Source organism: Micrasema longulum, unplaced genomic scaffold (assembly GCF_059751315.1).
Source record: "Micrasema longulum isolate JH-2025_06_02 unplaced genomic scaffold, ASM5975131v1 h1tg000493l, whole genome shotgun sequence".
NCBI classification, from domain to species: Eukaryota; Metazoa; Arthropoda; class Insecta; order Trichoptera; family Brachycentridae; genus Micrasema; species Micrasema longulum.
The window spans coordinates 285,204-305,639 of record NW_028277690.1 but is presented as its reverse complement, the minus strand read 5'-3'; positions in this window follow the sequence as shown (position 1 = coordinate 305,639).

Sequence of the window (20,436 nt, the reverse complement as noted above, 5' to 3'; positions counted from 1 at the left end):
GGGAGGAATATCGGATTTAACCGACTCTTCAAATAAAACATTTTTTAAAGATTCTCCTAGTGTTTATATAAACCCTTATAATGAATATTTTCATTCATCATTTTCGTTTCGAAAATAAGGTCTTTCGAAAACGATTGTTTCGTAAGTTGGTAATAAATTTTGTCACAGAAGTTCACGAGTAATGCATTAATTTTAAAATGTTAGTAATGCCACAGGCCACAGATAGAAATACAAGGAGAGTTTTCTATGCATATTATCTTAAGCCCCCCCCCCTTACCCATTCAACACTCCAGTTCTAGGCACTGACAGATGAAAGTGAAAACGGATTACATCTTACATCTCGAATTCCTTTTATTATTTAATGGTTTTCAACCTCTTCTAAATACTAGTCGATGAAATACTGAACAGCAAAAAAAATAATTTATGCGTAGACTTCTATATTCTAACATTCTCTAAAATGTTCTTCATCTCTTCTTGTAATATGTTAATATTAACAGCTCCCCAGGGAGTTGAATCATGTCCTTATCTTTAAAAATTTGAACAAACTCAAAATATTGTTGATATAGTTGTTGTGTTTGGTGTCATGGGAGGTATTGAATAAGTTTTGTATGCATACATCAGTAAAACTTTGGCATAAATTTGTTTTGTGGTTGTTACACGTTATTCAGCAGGAAAACGTTTTTTTTTTTTTTTTAATATTAACGTAGCCAGACTGAACGGGGGGATCCGAATCCCCCATAGACTGGTTTTAATTCGATAACTCAAGTATTATTAAAGCTATTTGCCCTATATTTTTTGCAATCGTAAAATTCATAGAAATAAGTGTTTTTCTATTCTTTTTTTTAAATTTTGAAACATTTGTTTTTTTTTCAATATCAAAACAAAAAAAGACGTAAATAATACGAGGGTCCATTTCACTTTATGTACATAAGCATTCGGCAAACTAACAAAAAATAATAAAATACACGAATGAGTAAAATATGTGTACGCAAAAAAATAAATCAATTATTGCCCAGTCATAAATACTTCCAACGTTTAATTATCTTGACGCCATATACAAATAGGCGCTGGGGTCGTTTGGTCCCCCTATTCGGATCATGCGTAATTTTTGTATGCTTAATGAGGGAAAGGTTAATAAAGAAGACGTCTCTAACATTAGTGGGTAGATTATTCCACAATCGAGTAGCTACTTCTGTGAAAGAGATGGCAAGAAAATTAGAGCGGTGCAGGGGTATTAAAGGGGTTCTCTCGTCACTACAGCAAAGAGATAGTCCATGTTGTGATAGGGGTTGGAAGATCTCTCTCAGTAGGTCAATTACAAATATTTATCGGCGTGCTAATAAGAGACGTGATAACAATTTCTCACCATGGTTGTTTATCGTATTCGTAATCACAATGAAACATCCGTGAACACCTAATAAAAAATGACAAAATAATAACGTTTCGCGACGTATAATTTGACCACATAACCGAGTATCGCACGCAAGTACACTCGCTCAGCATCAGGCATAGAAGAAACATTCACATTTTATCACTTCTTCACAATATTTTAAATAATCCCACTTCACCTGTTTATCTGAGAGAGCTCTTCCAACCTCTTTCACAACACGGACTATCTCTTAGTTCTTGTAACGAGAGAACCCCTTTTAATACCCTGTCATCGCTCTAATTTTCTTGCCTCCTCTTTCACAGTAGTAGCCACTCGATTGTGGAATAATCTACCCACTAATGGTAGAGACGTTCTTTGTTTACATTTAAGTCAATTTTAAAATGTCACTATCTGAATATTTAAATTGTTCTTTTTTCCTTCTTCTTTCCTTCCCATCCCCTCTCCTCTCTTCATAGTATAGTGTCAATTTTTTTAAATATATTTTTTTTATCTTTGCTTTTAATTTTTGTATAAAATTGTAAGATTCAGTATGTCCATGTATTTATAATATTCTCAAACAGAACGGTTTGGGTAGGTAGGAAGAAGTGCCTTAAAAAAAAAATATTTATCATGCTATTCTTTGCATTTGGCCGGCGGTTGGCAAGCCAAATTTCAAGAAAAGCAGTCGCTAAATTATCGTTTGTTCTCCCTGTTCGTATCATGCTTAGTAAGGGAAAGGTTAAAACATAAAACGTATTTTGAACATGAATATTTGGTTGCACCAAATAAATTTTGTAAATATTTTTTTACACGTCATATTTTTAGCGAACGCAGTATAACTCCGAAGCTTTTTGTATACACACACCCCTCTGCATGTATTAGTGAAAGCTCCGCGCGATGTACGAAGCTTGTACCATTATTTCTCATTTCACATACGTACAATCGGGAACAATAATCGCTTCTCATTTCTTCCTGCCTCCCTGGTCGTAAATAACAAAGTTTATGCAAAGGGTGGATAGAGATTTTTACTATCGACAATAAATCATAATTTTATATTAAGACTTCACACAAACTCTGTCTTACCGTCAATTTTATTTTTGTTTCGACTGTAAGCTCGCATACAACTTACAATACTGAACGACTGTGTTGCGGCCTCTTGGGTCAGAGGTCTGAGGTTCGAGCCCCAACTTGATTCCCATTTTCTAATAGTGAGTTATTTACAACTCATTAAAAATGGTCACCGAAATTTAAATATTTTAGTTAATTATAAGAACACCAATATTTTTTATTTAATAAAAGAGAGTTAAAAATGACAGGTCATAAGCCTTGAAAATGCTTAGACTTCCATGTCCCCTTCTCAAAAAAATTTTCTCTCTCTGTTGCAAAAAAATTAGATATTTACAACTCGGTCTCATATACACTATATCTGTTTGTTTACTATAAATATGTATGTAAAACTGTTGATTTCCCAAATAAAATATACAAAATAAATAAAATAAATAGAATAAATAGAATAAATATAATAAATAGAATAAATAGAATAAATAGAATAAATAGAATAAATAGAATAAATAGAATAGATAGAATAAATAGAATAAATAGAATAAATAGAATAAATAGAATAAATAGAATAAAAAGAATAAATAGAATAAATAGAATAAATAGAGTAAATAGAGTAAATATAGTAAAAAAATAGAATAAATAAAATAAATAAAAACAAATTTAAAAAAACAAACCAAATAAAATAAATAATATAAATAAAATAAATAAAACAAATAAAACAAATAAAAAAACAAAACAAATAAAATAAATAATATAAATAAAATAAAAATGATATCTAGTTTTTAATATCACACAAGGTATCCAAGAAACAGGCATTTATAATTTCACGCATTTTAATATTTTCTTCATTTTTAACTTCACGATATTCAAACATTCTGACTTTTCTTGATTCTACGAGTTAAATTTTCAAATGCTTGCCATGCAGCATTCTTCAGTGGATTCAATAGTTCCTCAAACTTTTTATCTTGAATTAGTGATCGTATTTTTGGACCCACAAATATTTTCTCTTTAAGGTTAGATCACTAATCTTAGGTAACTTCGGTTTGAGGTACACGAAACCGGGAGCATCGTCCATGTCTTTGACGAAATTCTGTGGGTGATGGAGAAATTCCGAATACGTATTTGAAAACAGGATAAAAAACTGCATTTAGTGCGCCTATTGGTACTTGTGGGACAAAAATCATGTCGACTTGTGTTATTGATAAATAGACGTAATAATGTGTTATTTTTTTATTTTGTATTTGTTTATTTTTTTTACTAATATTTTTTTGTGCGACGTCGGATATATTTTATAGAACGGTTTAAAATATGCATATTTTGAATTACCATAAAACGAGGCGTTTCGCGCCCTGTAGGACAAACGGCACGTATGACGCTTTGGCGCCAAACTTGTACGCAATGTTTATTAGAAGCGCAGTCGGCAGTCATAACGCGTGACGTCAAAATGACGTTATGCCAACTGCGGGCCGTTTTGTTTGTGATAATTTTTAAACCCGAAAATGATCAATAAAAACTTGTTTTTAATAAATTGAAAGTTAATTCATAAGAATCGTAAAAAAATGCTCTAAATATTTTTTCATTATAAATTATAATTAATAATAAAAAAAATGTTACCTCTGCCGAGGACACTCAACAATATACTTTTTTGAAATATTTTTACATTTGAGAATAAACAAAGAAGACTTAATAAACAGAGATACCTAATTAACAAAATGTTCAGACAGTTTTAAACACTAGGTATTTATGTTTATAATTAATTTATGTACATCTATATTATTTATATTACAAAACGCACAATGAAAGAACATTATATTTTTGACATTATTCCCGACTTGTGAAAATACGCTATTATGTCGGGATAGACGCGTGTGGCGGTCCATCTTATCTGTCTACGCCAAGGGAAAATAGCGTGAAGGTAGTAGATTAAAAAAATGTTTTTTTCTCTCTGTAAGCTGTTAAAATGACGCTATTTTAATGACACGTAACACCCTCAAGCCTTAAGTGTCGGACGGTATTAATAGGAAGGTAATTTATGGGGGGTAAAAAAATGGCCAGGTACTGAGCGTGTTAAACAATAATGTGCCATTGTTCCTGGGCTTATGTCACCTGTGGATTTAACTCATTGTTTCTCGAGGGCCATTTTGAGAACATTATTTGTTTGGTTTTAGACAGGTACGCGTCTGGAATAAAACCCGTTACTTTTCAGTTAAAAAAATATCATTCCACGCAAAAACAGATTATCAAAATGCAATGTATTTTATGTACTACTACAGTGCCCTATGTATCAAATTACATTATTAATACAGTATATAGGGCACTGCAGTAGTACACCAGTTGCAAAGCATTTTGATAATTCTTTTTCCTCTTCGTTTTATGGCTTTTTCACCTGCTAACTGGACAGCGATTATAAACGCTATCTACATCGGTATACATCGAGACAGTATTTTTTTTATTTAGGAAACATACAGTACAGTTACAAAGTTTTATATTTTACACAGTTAGACTTAACTCTAATGGACCAGTGAAGTTTCCATATTATAAAGTAATTATATGTAAGGTTATTGATTAAAGAACAAAAAAAATAGGAAAAAAAAACATAAATGGAAGCTGTTCAAAAATTAAAATTTAAGTAAAAAAAGTTATTTTAAAGTTTGTAGTTTGTAGTTAGTATTTACAAATGGAAATAATATTAAAAAATGAAGAAAATTTGTAAAAGTAATTAAAAGTTAAGAATAAAAATAAATAATAAAAAACATACTCAGATGTAAAAATAAAAACATAAATATACACATATTTATTTTAAGGGATTCAAAGAAACAATGAGAAGAATCTTTAAGTGAAATATAAGACAATAAATTAAGTCAATTTAAAAAACATCTTCAAAATAATTGCACATTATAGTTAGAGCAGAAATATATTGATTATATATACATATCCAATATAAGTAATTAAAAGTAGTTTAAAAGTATAAAAACATGTCAATGCAGCAGAGAAAAAAGATAGAATAACAGGTATGACAAAATTACTCGCCTACAATCTAGATTGATTGCCGCAGCGAGACTTATTTTCGGAATCTCTAAGTTCAGTCATATCACTCCACTACTTCGGGAACTACACTGGCTACGTTTTCCACAGAGGGCCGAGTACAAACTCTGTTGGCTCATGTATAAGTCACTGCACAACTCTGCTCCGGAATATCTAAGGGAACTATGCATTCAAGATGAACTAGCTGACAGGCGTCTAACGCTTAGATCAGCTACGTCTACGGCGAGAGGAAAAGTTATTTTACCTCTACGCAAACAGCGCACTAAATTTAGTGAACGCGCATTTGCAGTCGCAGGCCCTATGGCATGGAATGCTCTCCCAGCAGAGGTGCGAGGCTGTGAAAGTGAAGTGATGTTTCGGAAAAAACTTAAAACCCACTTGTTCTCTAAATCATTTGAATAAATCCGTAGCATGTGACAACAAAATAAATTATTTTAATTAAATTACAAATTTAAAAGAATCACTTTGTAAAGCGCCCTTGAGGTATTTTGGTACAAAAATGGCGCTATATAAGTTATCAATAAAATAAAATTATATATTAATAGCAAGTAATCTTTAACATTTGAAAAAGCAATATAAGGAGAAGATTTTAAACCAAAAGTAGTCGATAAAATTTCATCAAAGCGATTTTAACAATATTACAAATTTCAGAAGAGAAATTTGATTTTAAAAAATAGTAATATTAATGTATTTATAATATTAATGTTATAATAAACCAACATCTATATTTATGTTCGAAAATGTGTATATTTGTATAAAAAATCAAAATATCTTCGTCTGTAACCAGTAATAGAACATGTTAATTTTAAAAAAATGGTAAACACATTTTATTTTTCATACAGAAAACTTAATTTTACTTTGTAGATAAAATTGAAGATAAATTTGACCTTTCTATTTGAATGTGCACCCTGTAGTTCAATCACAAATAACTATGGACGTGCTCAAAACATGCTAAGCATTTGAGCGATCACAATGAACAATAATGAACAACAATGTTTGATTATGTCCAAATGCTTGCAGACTGGCTGGATTTCCTCCCTAGGGAGTTGTTCGTGTTTAAATTTATTTCAACAGAGAGGGAAAAAGTTTTCGAGAAGGGAATATGGAAGTCTAGGCATTTACAGGGCTTATGACCTGTCATTGGCTGGTTTAAGTGGCCACTGTACACACTGTGTAACATTCACCATTCTGCCCATGTTCGAACATCCACATTTCCACAACAGTTCCATCTGTTGACTTTTGTGAAGTAAAAGAGCTGAAACCTTTATCACGTGGGCGTGGGTGAGATTCATCCGGCTGAACCAAATCACCTACTAGGCAACGCCTGGAAACAATTTTCCAATTTTTATATACTTCTTCTTTTACCAGGTAGTAATTCAACAATGTTTGATTATGTCCAAATGCTTGCAGACTGGCTGGATTTCCTCCCTAGGGAGTTGTTCGTATTTAAATTGATTTCAACAGAGAGGGAAAAAGTTTTCGAGAAGGGAATATGGAAGTCTAGGCATTTACAGGGCTTATGACCTGTCATTGGCTGGTTTAAGTGGCCAAATGCCTAGACTTCCATATTCCCTTCTCGAAAACTTTTTCCCTCTCTGTTGAAATAAATATAAATAATGAACAAGTTTAAGTTATCGCAGTCATATATCAACGCGTGTGTAATCTCTAAGACAACGCTTGTGTCGGCTTGTTTTTTTGTTTTCCTCGTAAATAAATACAGTTCACTGGCGAAAAATCGGCGTTTACTGTAAAAAATAATACAATATATTGCATTTGCAAAATAGTAAGGAGTAACTAATACAAAAAAAAACATATATATTACAATTACTATGGCGACTGCTTTTCTTGACATTTGTCTTGCCAACCGCCGGCCAAATGCAATAAAAAGCATGATAATTAATAAATAAATAAATAAAAATAGCCGTTTTGGAATATTTTCCATATTTACACCGGTGAAATTCAAATATGTGATTGCGCAGCAGGATTATACGTCGCGAAACATAAATATTTTGACATTTAATATTAGGTGTTCACAGATGTTGCATTGTGGTCGCGAATATGATTTTTTTTCCAATTTTTTTTCAATTTCAATTTTATTTTATTCATATAAATGTATATTACAAAATGGAACATCTTAATTCATACATACAAAAATAATCAAAATAATTAGGCGTTTACCAAAAAAAATTAATACAATATATTGCATTTGCAAAATAGTAAGGAGTATCTAATACAATAAAAAACACATATATTACAATTACTATTGTTACTGCTTTTCTTGATATTTGGCTTGCCAAAAGCCGGCTAAATGCAATAAAAAGCATGATAAATAATAAATAAAATAAAAAAAATGCAGTTTTTGAATATTTTTTTATATTTACACCGGTGAAATTAAAATATGTGATTGCGCAGCAGGATTATACGTCGCGAAACATAAATATTTTGACATTTAATATTAGGTGTTCACGGATGTTGCATTGTGATCGCGAATACGATGAACAACCATGGTGAGAAATTGTTATCTCGTCGCTTATTAGCACGTCGGTGGTTATTTGTGATGGAGCTGCTGGTCTGATACGCCTGAAAACACAAGTTTTCAGAAGTTTTCCGGTTTCCAAAAACCAGCCTGTTTACAAACAATTTCAACAAACGGAAAAAAGTTTCATGTCAGATTCAATTAATAATATTGTAATAAAACTAGGTAAATAAGCTGCAATAGGGTATTATCCTTCGGGAGAAATATCGGATTTAACCTACCCTACAAATAAAAGATTTTTTAAAGATTCTCTTAGTGTTTATATAAACCCTTTTAATGAATATTTTCATTCATTATTTTCGTTTCAAAAAAAAGGTCTTTCGAAAACGATCGTTTCGTAAGTTGGTAATAAAGTTTGTCACAGAAGTACACAAGTTGGTAATGCCACAGGCCACAGATAGAAATATAAGGAGATTTGTCCATGCATATTATCTTAAGCCCACCCCTTACCCACTCCACACTCCAGTTCCAGATACTGACCGATGAAAGTGAAAACGGATTACATCTTACATCTTCCATCTCGAATTTATTATATTACTTTATGGTTTTTAACCTATTCTAAATATAATTTTTTTATGATAATGATCAATTGAATTATCAATTTATCATGAAAATTATAAATCACAACTCGTAGCGTTTGATAAGTGACAGGACGCCGAAAATGTAAACAAACGACACATAGAAAAAGGAAGCTATCAACAATACTCTATAAAATCCATAGACATTGATGAAAACAATCTGATGACGTCACAAAACATCCGAAGACGTCATACTTGATGACGTTACGAATTATTTGTTTTGGCACCATTCAAATTACTAGAATGTAATCCTTTATATCTCCCTTATTTCTTAACAGATTTTAAAAAGAATAGTACCGATCGGCTTGTGATTTTTTAGATTAATTTATTAGCTAATAAAAAAATCCATGATAATTGCTCATCAGAGTACAAACAAATGCAGTATCCTATGCACCAATGCGTCCGAATAGGAAAAAAATAATATGATCGTAAGATAAAATTCTCTTTGGAATATTCTTCTTCGGCCATCTCCGCCAAACTCCGGCATACCTCGGAGCTTTTATAAATAAGTCTGAAATGTTGACCCCAACGAGTTGAACTTTCGCGTCACAATATTAAATTACTAAATACAAGACACTTCGTAAAAATAATACTTCATTGTTTGAGATGCAAATATCGCAGACAGCTTTTATGTTGAACTTTTTGAGGAATTTGCATAATTTCTGTGCTTGAAATATGCAAGTGATTGATTTCTCTATCATATTAATTCATCAGCGTGTTAAATTTATGGAATGCACTTTTGTTGTCTGCCACTAAACCATAAATATATTTATTTATTTATTTAATTATTTGTTTATTTTTTCCTTTCCCCTGTCAAAATAAAATTAAACATTCTAAGTTCTATTTGAATTATTTCCATTTATGTATTATTTTAGGTTGAATGTTGTGGAACTTCGATCTTTCAGACAAATGTGTGGTCAAACGATTTATGCTAGGTGCACAAACGCCGAGATCCGTGCACCATGTAAGGCTGAGACAAGCATTATCGACTAAATCAAGAAAGGGGCGTTGCGTTGGTTTGGACATGTAGAGCGAATGGACATCGAAAAATTGGCGAAAAAAGGATCACACACTCTTAATAAAATAAATTTTATTATGCAAATATATAAAAAAGAAAAAATAAAAGAATTTGAGATGAATAAGTCGCTCAGATACCAATAAAATATTAAAATTCCTAAATTCCACAAAAGTCATGGTCAAAATAGCATTGTCTTTAAAGGTGTAAAAAATTATAATAATCTTCCAAATGAACTAAAAACAAAAAAAAATATTATATCAATAAATAAATTTAAAGTAAATCTAAGAATTTTTTTGAACACGTGTAAACACTACATTAACTCTTCTGTTTCCTAGTTCGCCCGCATCTACAGTATTCCTCTGTTATCTGGTCTCCTTATTATGATGTTCACATCAAGAATATTGAATCAGTTCAACATCGATTTTTGAAAAAGATAGGCTGGAGGTTGGGCTTATCCAGAGACCTATATACGTGTAATGAGTTAGAAACTACCTTGAATATATCTTCTCTTCAAGACCGTCGAAATAAATCCAACCTCCTATTTAAAATTCTCTACTCACTCTTTGATGCGCCTGAACGACTGAGCTGAGTAAAATTAAATATCCCAACTGGAAACCTCATACAAAACTTACTCTTTCATACCGATAACAATAGAACTAACTATGGATTTCATTCGTCTGTGCCCAGAATTCTCAGGTCTGCCAACAAACATACCAGTCTTGATTTCTTTGATAACAAGTTGTCTTCTTTCAAACGATCACTGAATCAAATTCAATTATAAACACCTCTCTCCCGCTTCCACTCCCATAAAGTCTACTATAAACCATGGAGTCTTTCTAATTTTTTTATGTATAAATGTGTCCATAAAAATGCCCTCTGAGCGTATATATAAATAAATAAAATTTTAATTACCATAAATGTATTATTGTTTTATGTTTTTCCTTTATATATCCTATGTTTTTTTTTTTTTTTCATGTACTCGTATTTAAAATTATATAAACTCTTATAATAAAGAACTACAACAGTGTAAGTCACTCTCCAAGCACAAGAAGAACAGTTAGAAGACGACAAGTTAGTCTTTTTTTTGGAGAGTTACAGTGATAACATTTACTAGATGTGTAAAAGTAGATAAGTATAGAATTTTTAAAAAACACGTACTTTTTATGAAATTTATTAATAAAATAAAAAAATAAAAAATCTACGATGCGAATTATGTTGAATACAGAGAACGAGAAAGACCGAGAAAGACATGGCGTGATCGAATCCAACAAATGCTTGAAGATGGACATGTCAAGAGTAGGAATGATCGGCGTGCGTGCATGAGAAGATGTATGAATGTAGAGGATACGAGGTCTGTATGCAAAGACAGTGATATGGCGTTCTACTTAGGAGTAAATATTGATATAAATTTAAAGTGGAAACAGCAGATTAAAAATATTACTAATAAACTTAAGAGATTAACGTATATATTCAAAACAATTCGAAATATAATTGAAGTACAGGAACTTTTAAAGATTCATTTTGCATTGTGACAATCAATTTTGGAGTACGGTATAATCGGTTGGGGTGGTGCGAGTGACACCGTTTTATTTAAATAGTGTATTTGTTGCACAAAAATCAATAACTAAAATAATACTCAGAGTCCCGATACAGACATGTACTGAAGAAATATTCCATAAATCACAACTTATGACACCAAAACAATTATACGCTAAAACAATACTCACTTATAGATTCAAAAACTACTCTTACTGAAATGAAAGACATAACCCCACAATACATCACATACAAATAATATAATCACTAGATCCTCAACACATAGACAACTTAAACAAATACAAACTAATACCACTTTTGGACAAAGGGATTTTGAGTATTATTCAATTAAAATCTATAACATACTTCCACTATTTATTAAAGCAATTAGTAATGAGAAAATGTTTAAAAAGGCTATAAAAAAATGGATAGTGGAGCCAGGTAGAAGTTAAATGGATTGTCTCATTCGCCCATACCAATGCTGAATCAACTGCTCCACAACTGTATAGCTTATGTTAGGTTTTTGTTATTTTAATTGTGTGTTTTGTAATATAAATAATATAGATGTACATAACCTTGTTTTTAAAACTGTCTGAATATTTGTTAATTATCTTCGTTTTTTAAAGTTAGTCTTCTTTGTTTATTCTCAAATGTAATTTAAAAAGAAGTATATTGTTAAGTGTCCTCGGCACGGGGAACCCCAGTGAGGTCACATTATTTTTATTATTAATTACAGTTTGTAAGCGAAAAATATGAATAAATAAATAAATAAATACCGAGGTAGATACAGATAGTGCAGAAGTTAAGTATATCGTCTCGGTATGTACAAATGAGGATAGCGTTCATAATCGAGGCACTAGAAAAATAAGATTTGAATGTATGTACTTAAAATACTGTTGATTATTTTTTTCAATTATATTCAGGTTATGCAAAATGAATCACAAAACCGCAAAATGTCATTTTCTTAGTAATTTTTATCAGTCTACGGAAACACAACTAAACCTGTATATTTTTCAGTTAGATATATTTAAATACAACATTAATTTAATTAATTTTAAAATAATCACACCTTGAATCAAAAAGGGCCAACTCCGTTTTTTACAAAAAATAAAATAATCTATACATTTATTAACACATTACAAGAGAAATGAAAAACAATTTACAGTCGGAAATATGGAAGTTTCGGTACTTACAGGGCTTTTGGCCTTTTATTGGGTGGTTGGAATGGCCACTTTACACGTTGTGCAACATACAAGATTCTGCGCATGTTTAAACATTTATATTTTTTAAATTAATATTTATTATTTATTTATTTGTTTGTTTATTTATTTATTTATTTATACTTTTACATTGTTTGAACTGTTTTTTTAAATACAGAATAATGTTTCCTCACTGGGGTGTCTCCCGTGCCGAGGGGAACATTTTACAAAATGTGAAACATGCCCAAGATTAGCTTTTTAACAAAGTTAACATAATAATAACAATAAAAAAAAACGTAATTAATCCAATTATAACATCTGTTCCAATTCACTAAAATCAACACATGCAAGAGTTGAGGAAATGTCGATTTTTAAACATGCATAGAATGGAGAATTTGCCTACCAAGCAAGAGGTCTTGGGTTCGATTCCCGACATGGTTGATATGAAATATTTATTTAAAAGTGTGTTTTCACAACGGAATATTTTTTTATAATCTCTCGGACTGGTACCGGAAGTGTAAGATTGATCATCTTATGTTCATGCAACAAAAAAAATATCAAGATACGCTGCGATTGGTGCACCAATGCAGTGCCCTATGCACCATTGGGTGCGGAAAGGAAATGATGATGAGAATGAATAATAAAAGTAAGGCACACAGGAACTGCTTGACGTCGACACGATCGAAACCTGCCAGAATCTCCGTGTCCCTTGTCGGCTTCAGCTCAGTAAGCTTTTTGCCTTCTCTCTCTCTCTAAGACTTCCAAATACACACATAATTTAACTTATGTATGTAAATGAATAAATAAATAGTGATAATATTTGGCTGTCATTTTTGTGAAATATCACCTCAAGGGCGCTTTACAATTGTATATATAAACTTACATTCTAACTAAGCTAAAGTGACATATTATATTTTCTGATTTAAAATTGAGGGTATGATAATCTAAAGACGTGAGATTTTAGTTCGGATCTGAACTGACTAGGACCGTCGATGATTCGTTAAGTAATGATTCATTAAGTTTGAAGTCAATCGGTTCCAGGCAGAGGGGCCGGCAACGGCAAAAGCACAATCTCCGAATCTAGTGTTTGGGGAGCGCCGGATTTCGACAAGTTTTTCTCTGCCCGAATCAAATGCTGAACTAAGAGTGGATTTTCTTTGACATGTATTTTCCCTAATACAAAGATCCAATGGGTATCTTGTGGCCATTTCATGAAGGGATTTGAATACTGTCCACCAAAGCTTGTATTTTATTGCCTCTGGGCTTTTTAACCAGTGCAAATCTAGAAGATGTTGTGAGATGTGAGAATATTTTTTTACTCCCGTAATATTTATTAAAATTAAATGTTACTTTAAGTGATTCATTGTTCTTTTAACTAATTCTTAATGTCTTTGTAATTGAATTCAAATGCTGTAAGGACCGGTATTTTCAATTCGAATATTTTTTCTCTTATTTATTTATTTATATATACGCTTAGTGGGCATTTTTAAGGACATATTTATGCATAGAAAATTATTATAAAGGAAAGTAGAAAGACACAATGATATATATAGTAGACTCTGTGGGAGTGGAAGCGCGAGAGAGGTGTTTTTAATTTTATTTGATTCAGTGATCGTTTGAAAGAAGACAATTTGTTATCAAAGAAATCAAGACCGGTATGTTTGTTGGCAGACCTAAGAATTCTGGACATAGGAGAATGAAAACCGTAGTTAGTTCTATGGTTATCGATATGAAAGAGTATGTTTTGTCTGAGGTTTCTAGTTGGGATATTTAATTTTATCGAGCTCAGTTGTTCAGGCGCATCAACAAGAGAGTTGAGAATTGTAAATAGGACTAGAGATAGAGGTCCGAAAAGTATCTTGGAGCCATTTCATAAAGGGATTTGAATGCAGTCCAGCAAAGCTTGTATTTTATTATCACTGGGCTTTTTAACCAGTGCAAATCTCGAAGATGTTGTGAGACTTTTTTTTTTTAATTGTTGATGGCGATGCAATATTTAATAGATCAGAGATGTAGCTGGTATAGGAATAACGTGTCTATTTATTATTTTGTTTTGTATTTTTATAATTTGTTAAGAGGATCAATATTTTTGTTAAAATATATTTTTAAGGAAGTTGAAGAATGTTTTCTTAGCACGGTTTAATTCTGAGTGGTTCATGCATCATGAATTATTTTATAACATCAGGATTCCCATATCCTGCAATGGTTGACCACAAAAGTCAATTTGTGTCACGTAATTATTATTAAATTAATATGAACAGTAGGATAGGTCATATTTATTTTTGTTTCATTTTTATTTAATGCACAAAATACACAATTTTACATAGACACAATTATATGTTTTTTATGTCCCGACTTGTTAGAAAATTCCGTGTTAAGTCGGGACTCTTCGACATATAAATCAAAAATATTTATTTACATATTAAAACAATATACAGGTAATCAAAAACAATATGCAAAATAATCAAAACAATATACAAAATAATAATAGAAAAACATACAAAATAATAATTGAAAAAAAAAAAAAAAAAATTATAATACATGTCGAAAATGGAAACAAAAGTTATATGATAATACGTATGACAGTGATGACATACACATATACGATATACATATATGGACAATAATGAAAACAAATACAATTAAACAGTAATTACATTTTATTTTATTTATTTTTATTTATTTTTGCACCACAACAGTGGTGAATTACATCACAGAACATACTGGCTTAAGGTGATTTATGAAATCAAAAGCATATCAAAAGCACATTATGATATTCAGGTGAGACTGTTGAGGGGGATTGTACCGGATAGCATAATCCGTGAGGCGAAACATATGGGCGAAGGTGTATATATATTTTTTTTTTAATTCTGTAATGTCCTGCCGGTAAAACAACTTTGTGACAACAAATTGATTGTAAATCGGCTTGAGAAAAATTTAATTAAATTTTTTGTGTTCTCACCGGGAATCAGACCCAGAACCTTACGTGCGTGAGTCAAGCGTCTTGACCACTAAACCACGGAGGCCGCCATATACATACATTTTGGGCGAATGTGCAGTAAAACGATGTATGATAGGTGCACAAATGTCTGAACTGTGCAAGGCTGAGATATGTTGATGGATGCACAAAACGAGGAAGACCAAGAAAGACATGGCACGATCAAGTCTGTCAAATACTTGAAGATGGACATGTCAAGAGAAGAATAATCGGCGTGCGTGCATGAGAAGATGTATGAATGTAGAAGAAGCGAGGTCTGTATGCCAAAATAGAGTGATATGGCGTTCTATCTTCTCTGCCTATCCTAATCTCTAACATCCACATTTCCTCAACTCTTCCATCTGTTGACTTTTGTGAAGTAAAAGAGCTGAAACCTTTATCACGTGGGTGAGATTCATCCGGCTGAACCAAATCACCTACTAGGCAACGCCTGAAAACAATTTTCCAATTTTTATACTTCTTCTTTAACCAGGTAGTTAATTCAACAAATTTTGATTATGTCCAAATCCTTGCAGACTTGCTGGATTTCCTCCCTAGGGAGTTGTTCATATTTAAATTTATTTCAACAGAGAGGGAAAACATTTTTGAGAAGGGAATATGGAAGTCTAGGCATGTGAACAACTCCCTAGGGAGGAAATCCAGCCAGTCTGCAAGCATTTAGACATAATCAAACATTGTTGAATTTCAGATACTTAAAAATTTCGGCTTTTAGTCCTCACCAAGTATATTTCATTAACAATATTTTGAGTGTGTCAAAATTTTTGAAGATGAATGTTTTCAACTTTCTGGGGAGCTGTTCATATGCCAGAGAGATGAAGAAAATCTTAGAGAAGGTAATATAGAAGTCTACGCATCTTATGACCTTTCATTGGCTGGTTTAGTTTAGCTTAAAATCCTTAAAATGTAACATGATTAGAATGACTATTGTCAGAAAAAGTGACATAACTTAAGGAATAATTATAAAAAAATATATTTAAAGATGACAACCATGAAGTTTCGCATAAATAAATTGTCTATGTTTTTATGAATGTATGTATGTGTATGCGCATGGGTGTATGTACGTGTGTGTGTATATACATGTGTATATATGTGTGTATATATGTGTATGTCTGTATGTATATGAATCAAAATGTGTATCCGAATAAGTTTATATTTTGTTTGTCTGTGCTCTATATTAATTTGTTAACTATTATAATATATTAAAATGTAATTGCCTAGCTTGGAACGGGGTATGTACCCTTGTTAGCTGGGCAAAGGGAACATGGAATTGTATTTTGATAAAGAGTGTGAATAAATAAATAAATAAATAAACTTTGTAGTAACGTCAAAGGAGTTATTTATATTGACACACGAAAAATCATTTGTATCTGGCGTGTTAATTTATTTATTTAATACAATGCTTGAAACATAAATCAACATAAAAATATTAAATCATCTTTAAAACTAAAGCAAAACTAAAATATATTCCAAAAAAAATATTTTGCCAAAAAAAGTTTTTTTTTTTTTTAGTTGATTTGAAAATATGTAAAGGTCGTCCCAAATTGGCAAACCCTGATCTTTCTTATACTTTTTGATGTGTCATAAAATCAGAGGTGTCCAAAATAATTAGCACATTACAATTCCAGTAGCACACAACGTCATTCAAATTAGCTTCTTCAAAATTTTAACATATTCTGAGAAGCTTATATTTTAATATTCTGTAAGCGTCGGAAGAAAGATGACTGACGGAGTTACCGTAATAAAAATCAGGAAGCTTGTTGCTGTCTGTATGTTCTAGGAACGTCAATTTAAAAACAATATTTAAAATGCAATTTCTAGATCAACTTTTCCGTTCTCAAATATTTTTTTATCGGGCTTTTTTGATGAAAATCTAAGTTTTTAATGGTAAATCTTTGAACAATGCTTTGAGTTTGTCCAAATTTTTTTAGAAAAGGACTGAATTAAACTCCCTGGGGAGCTGTTAACAAAAACATATTACAACAGAGATGAATTACATTTTAGAGAAGGTGAGAGATACTAGATAATTAGTTGATGCTGCAAAAAAATAAATAATAAATACAACCTTCGGTCAAAGAGGATTGGCCTACTACTCGGTTAAAGTGTACAATCTACTTCCATTATCCATAAGAACAATTAGTAAGTTCTCAGAATATAAAATGGATAGTGGAGGTGGGTTGCGCACGGATTGATGAGTGGATCAAGCCAAATAGGTAAAATTGGTGTACTATTTATGAAATTTGTTCTATTGGTCCATATGTATTGGTTATGTTTTTTATGATTATTTTAGTTTTTTATTGTTTGTTATGTTAATGATAATTAGGTTTATTGGATTAATTACGTTTTTTTATTATTATTATTATGCTAACTTTGTTAAATAGCTAATTTAAGACATGTTTCACATTGTGTAAAATGTTTCCCCCGGCACGGGACGAGGTAACATTCTGTAAAAAAAAATTATACAAACAATGTAAAAGTATAAATAAATAAATATAGAAGTCTAAATAAAAATAAATACATAGATTACAAACTAAAATTTAATAGTACATATTATAAAAAGACAAAAAATGCATAACGAGACTCTTGTCAAAATAGTAAGAGAATCTTACTCCGAAAAAACCTCTTCGGATGCATGGAACAGATCAACATCCAGAGCGATGTTGTTCAGCATAGCGGTAGCCCTTCCAACAGGCATAACCATAGGCAGGTTGGTCCTGAATATCGGAATATGAAACAATCTATGCTGACGCTGTCTTAGGTAATTATCAGGAACATACAAACCAATGCTCATCATAATCTCAGAATTATCGATCATACCGCGCAACGATCGATAAAAATGTGTAGTCAAATACACATTCCATCTAGTCTATAAACTGTTGTAGCCGAGCATACCCTGGAGAAACTCGGTCGGGTAGAGCCAAGGATAATACCCATCTACAGGGCTTATGACCTGTCATTGGCTAGTTTGAGTGGCAACTTTACATACTGTGTAATATTCATCATTCTACCCATATTTTAACATATATTTTTTACATACATTTAACATATCGGCGGCCTCCGTGGTGTAGTGGTCAAGACGCTTGACTCACGCTCGGAAGGTTCCGGGTTCGATTCCCGGTGAGAACACAAAAATCAAAATGAATTTTTCTCAAGCCTGGGTGTTCTGTGATGTAATTCACCACTGTAATTGGGCCTACTGGCCTGTAGTGGTGCAAAAATACATGAAATGAAATGAAATGAAATATATATTCTATATATGTGATAGGGTAAATGGATCATACACATCGTGGTTTGACATTCATAAAGGAGTGAAGCAGAGATGTGTGATGTCACCATGGCTGTTCAACGTGTATATCGATGACTGCATGAAAGAACTGAAAGGCTTAAGAATGGGAGCAAAAATGGGTGATTTAAATGTCTATTGTCTTTTGTATGCCGACGATGCCGTACTTCTTGCTAACAACAAAGAGACTGCAATTCTTGGTTACAAAGGTCTACGATGTACGCGAGGGAAGCGATTTGCTGATGAATGTCGATAAATCGAATGTGATGGTTTTTGAAAGAAATGAAAGTATGACTTAATGTGAAATCACTGTGAATGGGGTGGTTATACTAAAACAAGTAGAGGAATTTGTGTATCTGGGAAGTATATTTATTAGGGATGGAATGACTGAGAAAGATATTGAAAGGAGGGTGAGTGACGGGAACAGAGTGAACGGTGCACTTAAATCAACAATTGAGGATCTAATGATTATATTATTTGTTTGTGATGTATTGTAGGGGTTTTGTCTTTCAATTTTATTTTTTATTTTTTATTTTATTTATTGGGGATATCAACAGTAATACATGTAACAAAAATGTAACAAATAAAATACACAGAGAATAAAAACAATGACAGATATTCACAGAAATACAAATGAAATACACGTACAATACATACTAGTGTGTTTGTGTGAGTGTAAGTGAGTGAGAGGGTGGGTGAGTGGGTGTTATATTGGAATGACGGTGGACATGTGTGTAAATATTGCACGAGTGTCAAGTGACGAAAATATAAATTTGAGTAAGATTACTTTTTTAATCTGTAAGTGAGTATTGTTTTAGCGTATTGGTGTCATAAGTTGTGATTTGTTGTTCATCGTGATCGCTCAAATGCTTAGTATGTTTTTAAGCACGTTTAAAGTTAATCTAAAGAAATTTTTTGAACACCTGTAAAACTACATTAAATTTTAATTAGTATGAATGTATTATTATTTTATGTTTTTTCTTTATATATCCTGTGTTTTTATTTTTCTTTTTCATGTACTCGTATTTAAAATTATATAAACTCCGATAAATAAACAACTAAAACAGTGTAAGTCACTCTCCAAGCACAAGAGTTAGTCTGTTTTTAGAGAGTTGCAATGATAACATTTACTAGATGTGTAAAAGTAGATATGTTTAGAATTTTACAAAAACATGTACTTTTTAAGAAATTTATTGAAAAAAAAATATATACTCAAATTATTTTTTTTTCTTAATATTTGTATGGCACGGCCATTTTAATCCTGGAATGTTACAAAGTGGATGCCGATCAATTATTTGTGACTGAAACCTCTTTGGATTCCTCTCTGAATTATCTATTGGTGAGTATTTTCCCATGATCGTGAAAAATGTTTTCCTCTCCGTTGCAATAAATTTAAACATTTATAACTCCCCAGGGAATAAATCCAGCCTGTCTACAAACATTTGGAAATACTTAAAACACGGTTGATTAAATTAAACTCTCGTCACAATTGCATACACGATGCGTAGTTCTAAAGAAACCAGTCATGTTCACGTTCAATGCCTATTGATACATTCTTCGACAAAAAATGACACACTGAATGACATCATTTCATATTACGGTTCAACCGTCAATTAATAGTAATACCACAACCTGATAGGAAATATTTAATACTGAATCATTGTAATGAAATCATTCAAACAATGGGCGTGTACTGCGGTTTCATGGTCAGTATTATAATGAATTCTCTGCATATACTTATTTTTTTTATTTTTTAAATTTATTTCTTAAGTTAGCTTATATTAAAACTAATATAAACTATTATGTACATTTACA